The sequence below is a fragment of the Oncorhynchus mykiss genome, chromosome 8 (genome assembly GCF_013265735.2).
Source record: "Oncorhynchus mykiss isolate Arlee chromosome 8, USDA_OmykA_1.1, whole genome shotgun sequence".
NCBI lineage: Eukaryota > Metazoa > Chordata > Actinopteri > Salmoniformes > Salmonidae > Oncorhynchus > Oncorhynchus mykiss.
In genome coordinates this window covers 3,467,329-3,474,828 of record NC_048572.1, presented here as the reverse complement: position 1 = coordinate 3,474,828, position 7,500 = coordinate 3,467,329, and the positions used below count along the sequence as shown (strand labels likewise).

The 7,500-nt window shown below is 46.2% G+C and overlaps 1 protein-coding gene across 2 annotated transcripts in view; it reads right to left on the bottom strand.

Annotated features, from left to right (window-relative positions):
- The window catches only part of LOC110529260 (transcription factor Sox-7-like), a 15,759-nt gene extending 9,967 nt beyond the window's left edge, over positions 1–5,792 (bottom strand). Inside the window, exon 1 of one of the 2 annotated variants that reach the window (XM_036984574.1) lies at positions 5,730–5,792. The gene's annotated coding sequence lies outside the window, so the exon portion shown is untranslated. The remainder of the gene's footprint in view (positions 1–5,729) is intronic. The other variant, XM_036984575.1, reaches the window with a different exon arrangement.
- Positions 5,793–7,500: the final 1,708 nt, after the last annotated feature.

Sequence of the window (7,500 nt, the reverse complement as noted above, 5' to 3'; positions counted from 1 at the left end):
AGCTCCCTCGTACATACACCTTCAGACTAGTCTCTAGTGTAGGGCATATCCTGCCCATCCCTGACCATCACAGAAACGTAAACTCCGACACTGCTATGCCTGTCAACACACCCATGTTGTCTAGCACACTACCCGCTGTCTCCTGCGTAGCAGGCCCCAAATAGACTCAACGGTTAGTGTATATATCTGCTCCGATAGAGGGCATCCTTGTCTAATGCCCCGTCTCACCCAGACTGGCCTATAAGCCCCCCTACCACCTTGAATGTACACGATGCCCCAGCATTCAACATCTTCACACAGGTCAAAAACCTTTCCCCAAACCCAAATACAGACATCACATTAAACAGATACTCATGGTCCACTCTCTCAAAAGCTTTCTCTTGGTCTAAAGAGACCAGTCCAAAGTTCACATTAGAACCTCTCGACAAGTCCATCATGTCCCTGAGTAAGAACAAGTTGTCAGTGATTGAGCATCCCGGTACACAATATGTCTGGTCCTTGTCCAGATGGGACTTCAGTCTAATACCGAGGACCCTGGCAAATATATTGTAGTCCGAACAGAGCAATGCCACAGGCCTCCAGTTCTTACATTCACACAAGTCCTCTTATTTTGGGCAGGAGAGTCAGAGCTGCACGACGGCAGCTCATCGAAAACTCTCCTACCTCGATTCACTCACGCAAAACGCTAAAGAAATCCAAGCCAATTATTCCCCAGACTGTTTTATAAAACTCCACAGGTAGTCCATCGACCCCCGGTGCACGGCCGGGGTGACATCTGGGTTACTGACTCTGCCAGTTCATGGGACAACAGGGGAATGTCCATTTCATCCCTCTGTACCAGAGAGAGCTTAGGGAGTTCTGCAAACAAGACCTGAGCACACATAGGATCACACACTTCTGCCCTGTACAACTCAGTATAAAACTCCACAGTCCGCTCCCGCATCTCCCCCACCACAGAGGTCACCCGCCCATCAGACAGCCGTAGACAATGCATACCCTTGGCTTCACTGTTCTGTCTTTCCAAACCAAAGAGGAAGGAGCTGGGAGCATCCATCTCTCTGAGCATGGAGATCCTAGCTCTTACATGTGCTCCCTTTGCTTTAACCTGGAAAAAACTGCCAGGACCCTACGTAATTGAGCTAAATTAGCCTGGAGGCCCCACCATCTCTACCTCCACTTCATTTATACTACGCCCGAGTTCCCCCAATACTCCCCTAGCCTCCGAGGATGAGAGAGCTGTATACTGTTGACAGAAATGCCAAATTTGGACTTTCCCCACATCCCACCATTGACTCATACTCCGCTCTTCGCTGTCCCCACTTTTCCCCAAAAGTTTGGAAACGTGAGCAAAAAGTCACATCTTGTAAGAGCTTTACATTAAACATCCGATAGGATGCCAGCCGAGGCCCTGGTGAAATAGATAGCCGAGTCATGGTTATGTTATGAACCAAAAAGCCCACCGGGAGAATGGTAGCGCTCAACGCCTATTGCTCTGATTCCTGGACATGAAAAACCAATTTAGTCGGGCTGCACTCACCCTAGCCTCAAAAACCTTCACCCACGTATACTGTCTTGTGTTGGGATGTCTAGTTCTCCAAACATCCACCAGGTCAAACTGCTAAATGATGTCCCTTACCACACCCACTGAGCCTGAATGAGGCTCCTCCCCATTTCTGTCTTTCATAAAATCCATCGTATAGTTCCGACCACCAGCGTCTCCTCAGGCCCCACCTGTGAGAGTTCCTGTCTAAGAAACCCAAACACACACATCCCACTCTCCCTGTGTTAGGCACTTACACATTTATAAGAACAAAACACCTGTTGTTATTTTCTGCTTTTACTACAAGCAGTCTACCCCTACACACCTTTGTGGAAGCAAATTTGTACAGCCAGGCTCAGTGCAAAACGTACTGGCACCCCTGCACTAACATATGTCCCATGGCACAACACACTTGCCCCTTTCCACCAGAGCCCCCAATCGACTTCATTCACTACATCAATATGTGTCTCCTGCAGAAACGACACCTGAACTTTTTTTTGTTTTACATTTTCACCCAACACACTCCTCTTTCCCGCATCTCTGGTGCCATTTATATTAAGCGATCCTACCCGAAGAGTCTCCATATGAAGTGGGAGAAACGCCAGCCAAGAAAGTGACCAATAGCAAATCTCAAAAAGCCAATAGCACCTCTACCTAGTGGTGTGGGGTGAGCTCCTCTCCCTAGTGGTGTTGGGTGAGCTCCTCTACTTAGTGGTGTGGGGTGCGCTCCTCTCCCTAGTGGTGTGGGGTGAGCTCCTCTCCCTAGTGGTGTGGGGTGAGCTCCTCTCCCTAGTGGTTATGGGTGAGCTCCTCTACTTAGTGGTGTGGGGTGAGCTCCTCTCCCTAGTGGTGTGGGGTGAGTCCCTCTACCTAGTGGTGTGGGGTGAGCTCCTCTCCCTAGTGGTGTTGGGTGAGCTCCTCTACTTAGTGGTGTGGGGTGAGCTCCTCTCCCTAGTGGTGTGGGGTGAGCTCCTCTCCCTAGTGGTGTTGGGTGAGCTCCTCTACTTAGTGGTGTGGGGTGAGCTCCTCTCCCTAGTGGTGTGGGGTGAGCTCCTCTCCCTAGTGGTGTGGGGTGAGCTCCTCTACCTAGTGGTGTGGGGTGAGTCCCTCTCCCTAGTGGTGTGGGGTGAGCTCCTCTCCCTAGTGGTGTTGGGTGAGCTCCTCTACTTAGTGGTGTGGGGTGAGCTCCTCTCCCTAGTGGTGTGGGGTGAGCTCCTCTCCCTAGTGGTGTGGGGTGAGCTCCTCTACTTAGTGGTGTTGGGTGAGCTCCTCTCCCTAGTGGTGTGGGGTGAGCTCCTCTACTTAGTGGTGTGGGGTGAGCTCCTCTACCTAGTGGTGTGGGGTGAGCTCCTCTACTTAGTGGTGTGGGGTGAGCTCCTCTCCCTAGTGGTGTGGGGTGAGCTCCTCTACCTAGTGGTGTGGGGTGAGTCCCTCTACCTAGTGGTGTGGGGTGAGCTCCTCTCCCTAGTGGTGTTGGGTGAGCTCCTCTACTTAGTGGTGTGGGGTGAGCTCCTCTCCCTAGTGGTGTGGGGTGAGCTCCTCTCCCTAGTGGTGTTGGGTGAGCTCCTCTACGTTGCATAATTCTACTAGCCACGCATTGAGAGACTTGATCCGGAAACGTCCTGCATTCGTTTGACCCTAAAACATGTCCACGGATAGAGCTTCTGTTCCCCTCTCCCCATGTGGGTATACAGCACATTGCCAACCTTACATTCCCTGGATAGCCTAGCTCGCGCTAGGCTAGGCAAAAATGCCTAACATCGGCCTAACCAAAGACATAAAAAGCACGGTTATGATCAGGAAATATGCTACAATACCATAGTGTATATACAGTGTATTTCCACCATCTTCACACTATATATTTGGCTATTTCAGCCACACCCATTGCTGACAGTTGTGTAAATTCGAGCACACAGCCATGCAATCTCCATAGACAAACATTGGCAGTAGAATGGCCTTACTAAAGAGCTCAGTGACGTTCAACATGGCATCGTTATAGGATGCCACCTTTCTGACAAGTCAGTTGTTCAAATGTATTACCTGCTAGAGCTTCACCGATTCAACTGTAAGTGCTGACATTTTGAAGTGGAAAAATCTAGGAGCAACAACGGCTCACCCGCGAAGTGGTAGGCTAAACAAGCTCACAGAACGGGACTGCTGAGTGCTGAAGCACGTAACGTGTAAAAATAATCTGTCCTCGGCGGCAAAACTCACTACCGAGTTCCAAACTATCTCTGGAAGCAACGTCAGGACAATAACTGTTTGTCAGACACTTCATGAATTTGGTTTCCATGGCCGAGCAGCCGCACACAAGCCTAAGATTACCATGCGCATCAGCTGGAGTGGTGTAAAACTCGTCGACATTGGACTCTGGAACAGTGGAAATGCGTTCTCTGGCTGTCCAACTGATTCATCTAGGTTTGGCGGATGCCAGGAGAACGCTTCCTGCCCGAATGCATAGTCCCAACTGTAAACTTTGGTGGAGGAGGAATAATGGTCTGGGGCTGAATTTCATGGTTTGGGTTAGACCCCTTAGTTCCAGTGAAGGGAAATCTTAATGTTACAGAATAAAATGACATTTTAGATATTTCTGTGCTTCCAACTTTGTGGCAACAGTTTGGGGAAGGTCCTTTCCTGTTTCAGCATGACAATGCCCTTGTACACAAAGCAAAGTCCATGCAAAACTTGTTTGTCGAGATCGGTGTAGAAGAACTTGACTGGCCTTCACAGAGCCCTGACCTCAACCTCATCGAACACCTTTGGGATGAATTGGAATGCCGACTGCGAGCCAGGCCTAAACGCCGAACATCAGTGCCCAACCTCACTATTGCACTTGTGGTTGAATGGAAGTAATTCCACACTGCAATGTTCCAACATCTAGTGGAAAGCCTTTCCAGAAGGTATCCAAATACTTTTGTTCATGCTGCGTGAGTGAAATCCCCAGTTTGGAAGGACAACAACACGATAGATTACGTACGAGTCAAAAGTTTGGACACACCTACTCATTCCAGGGTTTTTCTTTATTTTTACTATTTTCTACATTGTAGAATAATAGTGAAGACATAAAAACTATGCAATTAAACATGAAACAATATAGTAACCAAAAAAAGTGTTAAGCAAATCAAAACATATGTTCTATTTGAGATTCTTTAACATTTACGTTGATCACATCTTTGCAATTCTCTCAACCAGCTTCATGAGGTAGTCACCTAGAATGATTTTCAATTAACAGGTGTGCAGGAATATTAAACCTAAAACTGGCTTCCTATTTCACAATAAAGCATCCTTCACTCATGCTGCCAAACATACCCTCGTAACACTGACAATCCTACCGATCCTCGACTTCGGCGATGTCATTTACAAAATTGCCTCCAACACTCTACTCAACAATTTGGATGCAGTCTATTACAGTGCCATCAGTTTTGTCACCAAAGCCCTATATACTACCCACCACTGCGAGCTGTACGCTCTCGTTGGCTGACCCTCGCTTTATACTCGTCGCCGAACCCACTGCCTCCAGGTCATCTACAAGTCTTTGCTAGGTAAAGCCCTGCCTTATCTCAGCTCACTGACCACTATAGCAGCATCCACCCGTAGCACGCGCTCCAGCAGGTATATCTCACTGGTCACCCCCAAAGCCAATTCTTCCTTTGGCTGCCTCTCATTCCAGTTCTCTGCTGCCAATGACTGGAACGAACTGCAAAAATCACTAAAGCTGGAGACTCTTACCTCCCTCACTAGCTTTAAGCACCAGCTGTCAGAGCAGCTCACAGATCACTGCACCTGTACATAGCCCATCTGTAAATAGCGCATCCAATCTACCTCATCCCCATACTGTATTTATTTATCTAGCTCCTTTGCACCCCAGTGTCTCTACTTGCACATTCATCTTCTGCACGTTCTACCATTCCAGTGTTTAATTGCTATATCGTAAATACTTCACCACCATGGCCTATTTATTGCCTTACCTCTCTTATCCTTCCTCATTTACACATGCTAGATATAGATTGTTCTACTGTATTATTGATTGTATGTTTGTTTATTCCATGTGTAACTCTGTGTTGTTGTATGTGTCGAACTGCTATGCTTTATCTTGGCCAGGTCGCAGTTGCAAATGAGAACTTGTTCTCAACTAGCCTACCTGGTTAAATATATTTTTTTTTTACTGTGTATATAGATACTTCTGTACCTGTTTCCTCCAGCATCTTCACAAGGTCTTTTGCTGTTGTTCTGGGATTGATTTGCACTTTTCGCACCAAAGTATGTTCATCTCTAGGAGACAGAACGCGTCTCCTCCCTGAGCGGTATGACGGCTGCGTGGTCCCATGGTGTTTATACTTGCATACTATTGTTTGTACAGATGAACGTGGTACCTTCAGGCATTTGGAAATTGCTCCCAAGGATGAACCAGACTTGTGGAGGTCTACAATTTATTTTCTGAGGTCTTGGCTGATTTATTTTGATTTTCCCATGATGTCAAGCAAAGAGGCACTGCGTTTGAAGATAGGCCTTGAAATACATCCACAGGTACACCTCCAATTGACTCATACTCATTCAATTAGCCTATCAGAAGCTTCTAAAGCCATGACATCATTTTCTGGAATTTTCCAAGCGGTTTAAAGGCACAGTCAACTTAGTGCATGTAAACTTCTGACCCACTGGAATTGTGATACAGTGAATTATAAGTGAAATAATCTTTCTGTAAACAATTGTTGGAAAAATGACTTTTCATGCACAAAGTAGATGTCCAAACTGACTTGCCAAAACTATAGTTTGTTAACAAGACATTTTTGGAGTGGTTGAAAAATGAGTTTTAATGACTCCATCCTAAGTGTATGTAAACTTCACACTTCAACTGTATATTCCTTTCATAAGTGCCAATTTAGAATAGTTTCTACATAACATCGATAAATGAGACCCTGGATCTTTGTGAGGATGTTTTTTTAGATGTTTTTTTAATGAATGTTCAGAATTGATCAAAGGGCCGTTCTAAAATGATAAATGGGCCGCGGGCCGCCCTGCTATACAAGGTGAACACTTTGTCATGCCGTCCCAACCATCCAGACTGCATTGGGTCGCACGGACCGCAGGAGGGTTATCTCATGTTGTATCTGGATTAAACTGTTCAGAGGCCAAGACATCTAGGACCGCAATGTTACAGTCTGTATATAACAGCTACAAATACAGTACTTTATCAGGCCAAGACATCTAGGACTGCAATGTTACAGTCTGTATATAACAGCTACAACTGCAGTACTTTGTCAGGCCAAGCCACCCCATCTAGGACCGCAATGTTACAGTCTGTATATAACAGCTACAACTACAGTACTTTGTCAGGCCAAGCCACCCCATCTAGGACCACAATGTTACAGTCTGTATATACAGCTACAGTACTTTGTCAGGCCAAGCCACCCCATCTAGGACCACAATGTTACAGTCTGTATATAACAGCTACAACTGCAGTACTTTGTCAGGCCAAGACACCCCATCTAGGACCACAATGTTACAGTCTGTATATACAGCTACAGTACTTTGTCAGGCCAAGACACCCCATCTAGGACCACAATGTTACAGTCTGTATACAGGTACAGCTACAGTACTTTGTCAGGATGCCACAACGACTCATCGGTCTTCATTTTCCTAATGGCCCGGTCAATAGCCCGTCTCAATGCTTAATGATTTGTCCTTTTAAATAAGACCTAGTCCATGGAGGACTGAACAATGCTACTGGGTAATTACGGAACATTACACCGTAGATCAGGGTCCCCCAAAATGGCGGCCCGCGAGCCAAGTTTTGCCCCTCAAATTTTTTTGTGTTTTTTTTAAATGTTGTATAGAAGATATTGCAAAAACATCAGCAAAACATTTTAAATATCTTTTATATTTTAGATACCTTCCAAAGTACTCCCAAATTATATTTTGCACATGCTTCATAATTGTGTGTGTGTGTGTGTGTGTGT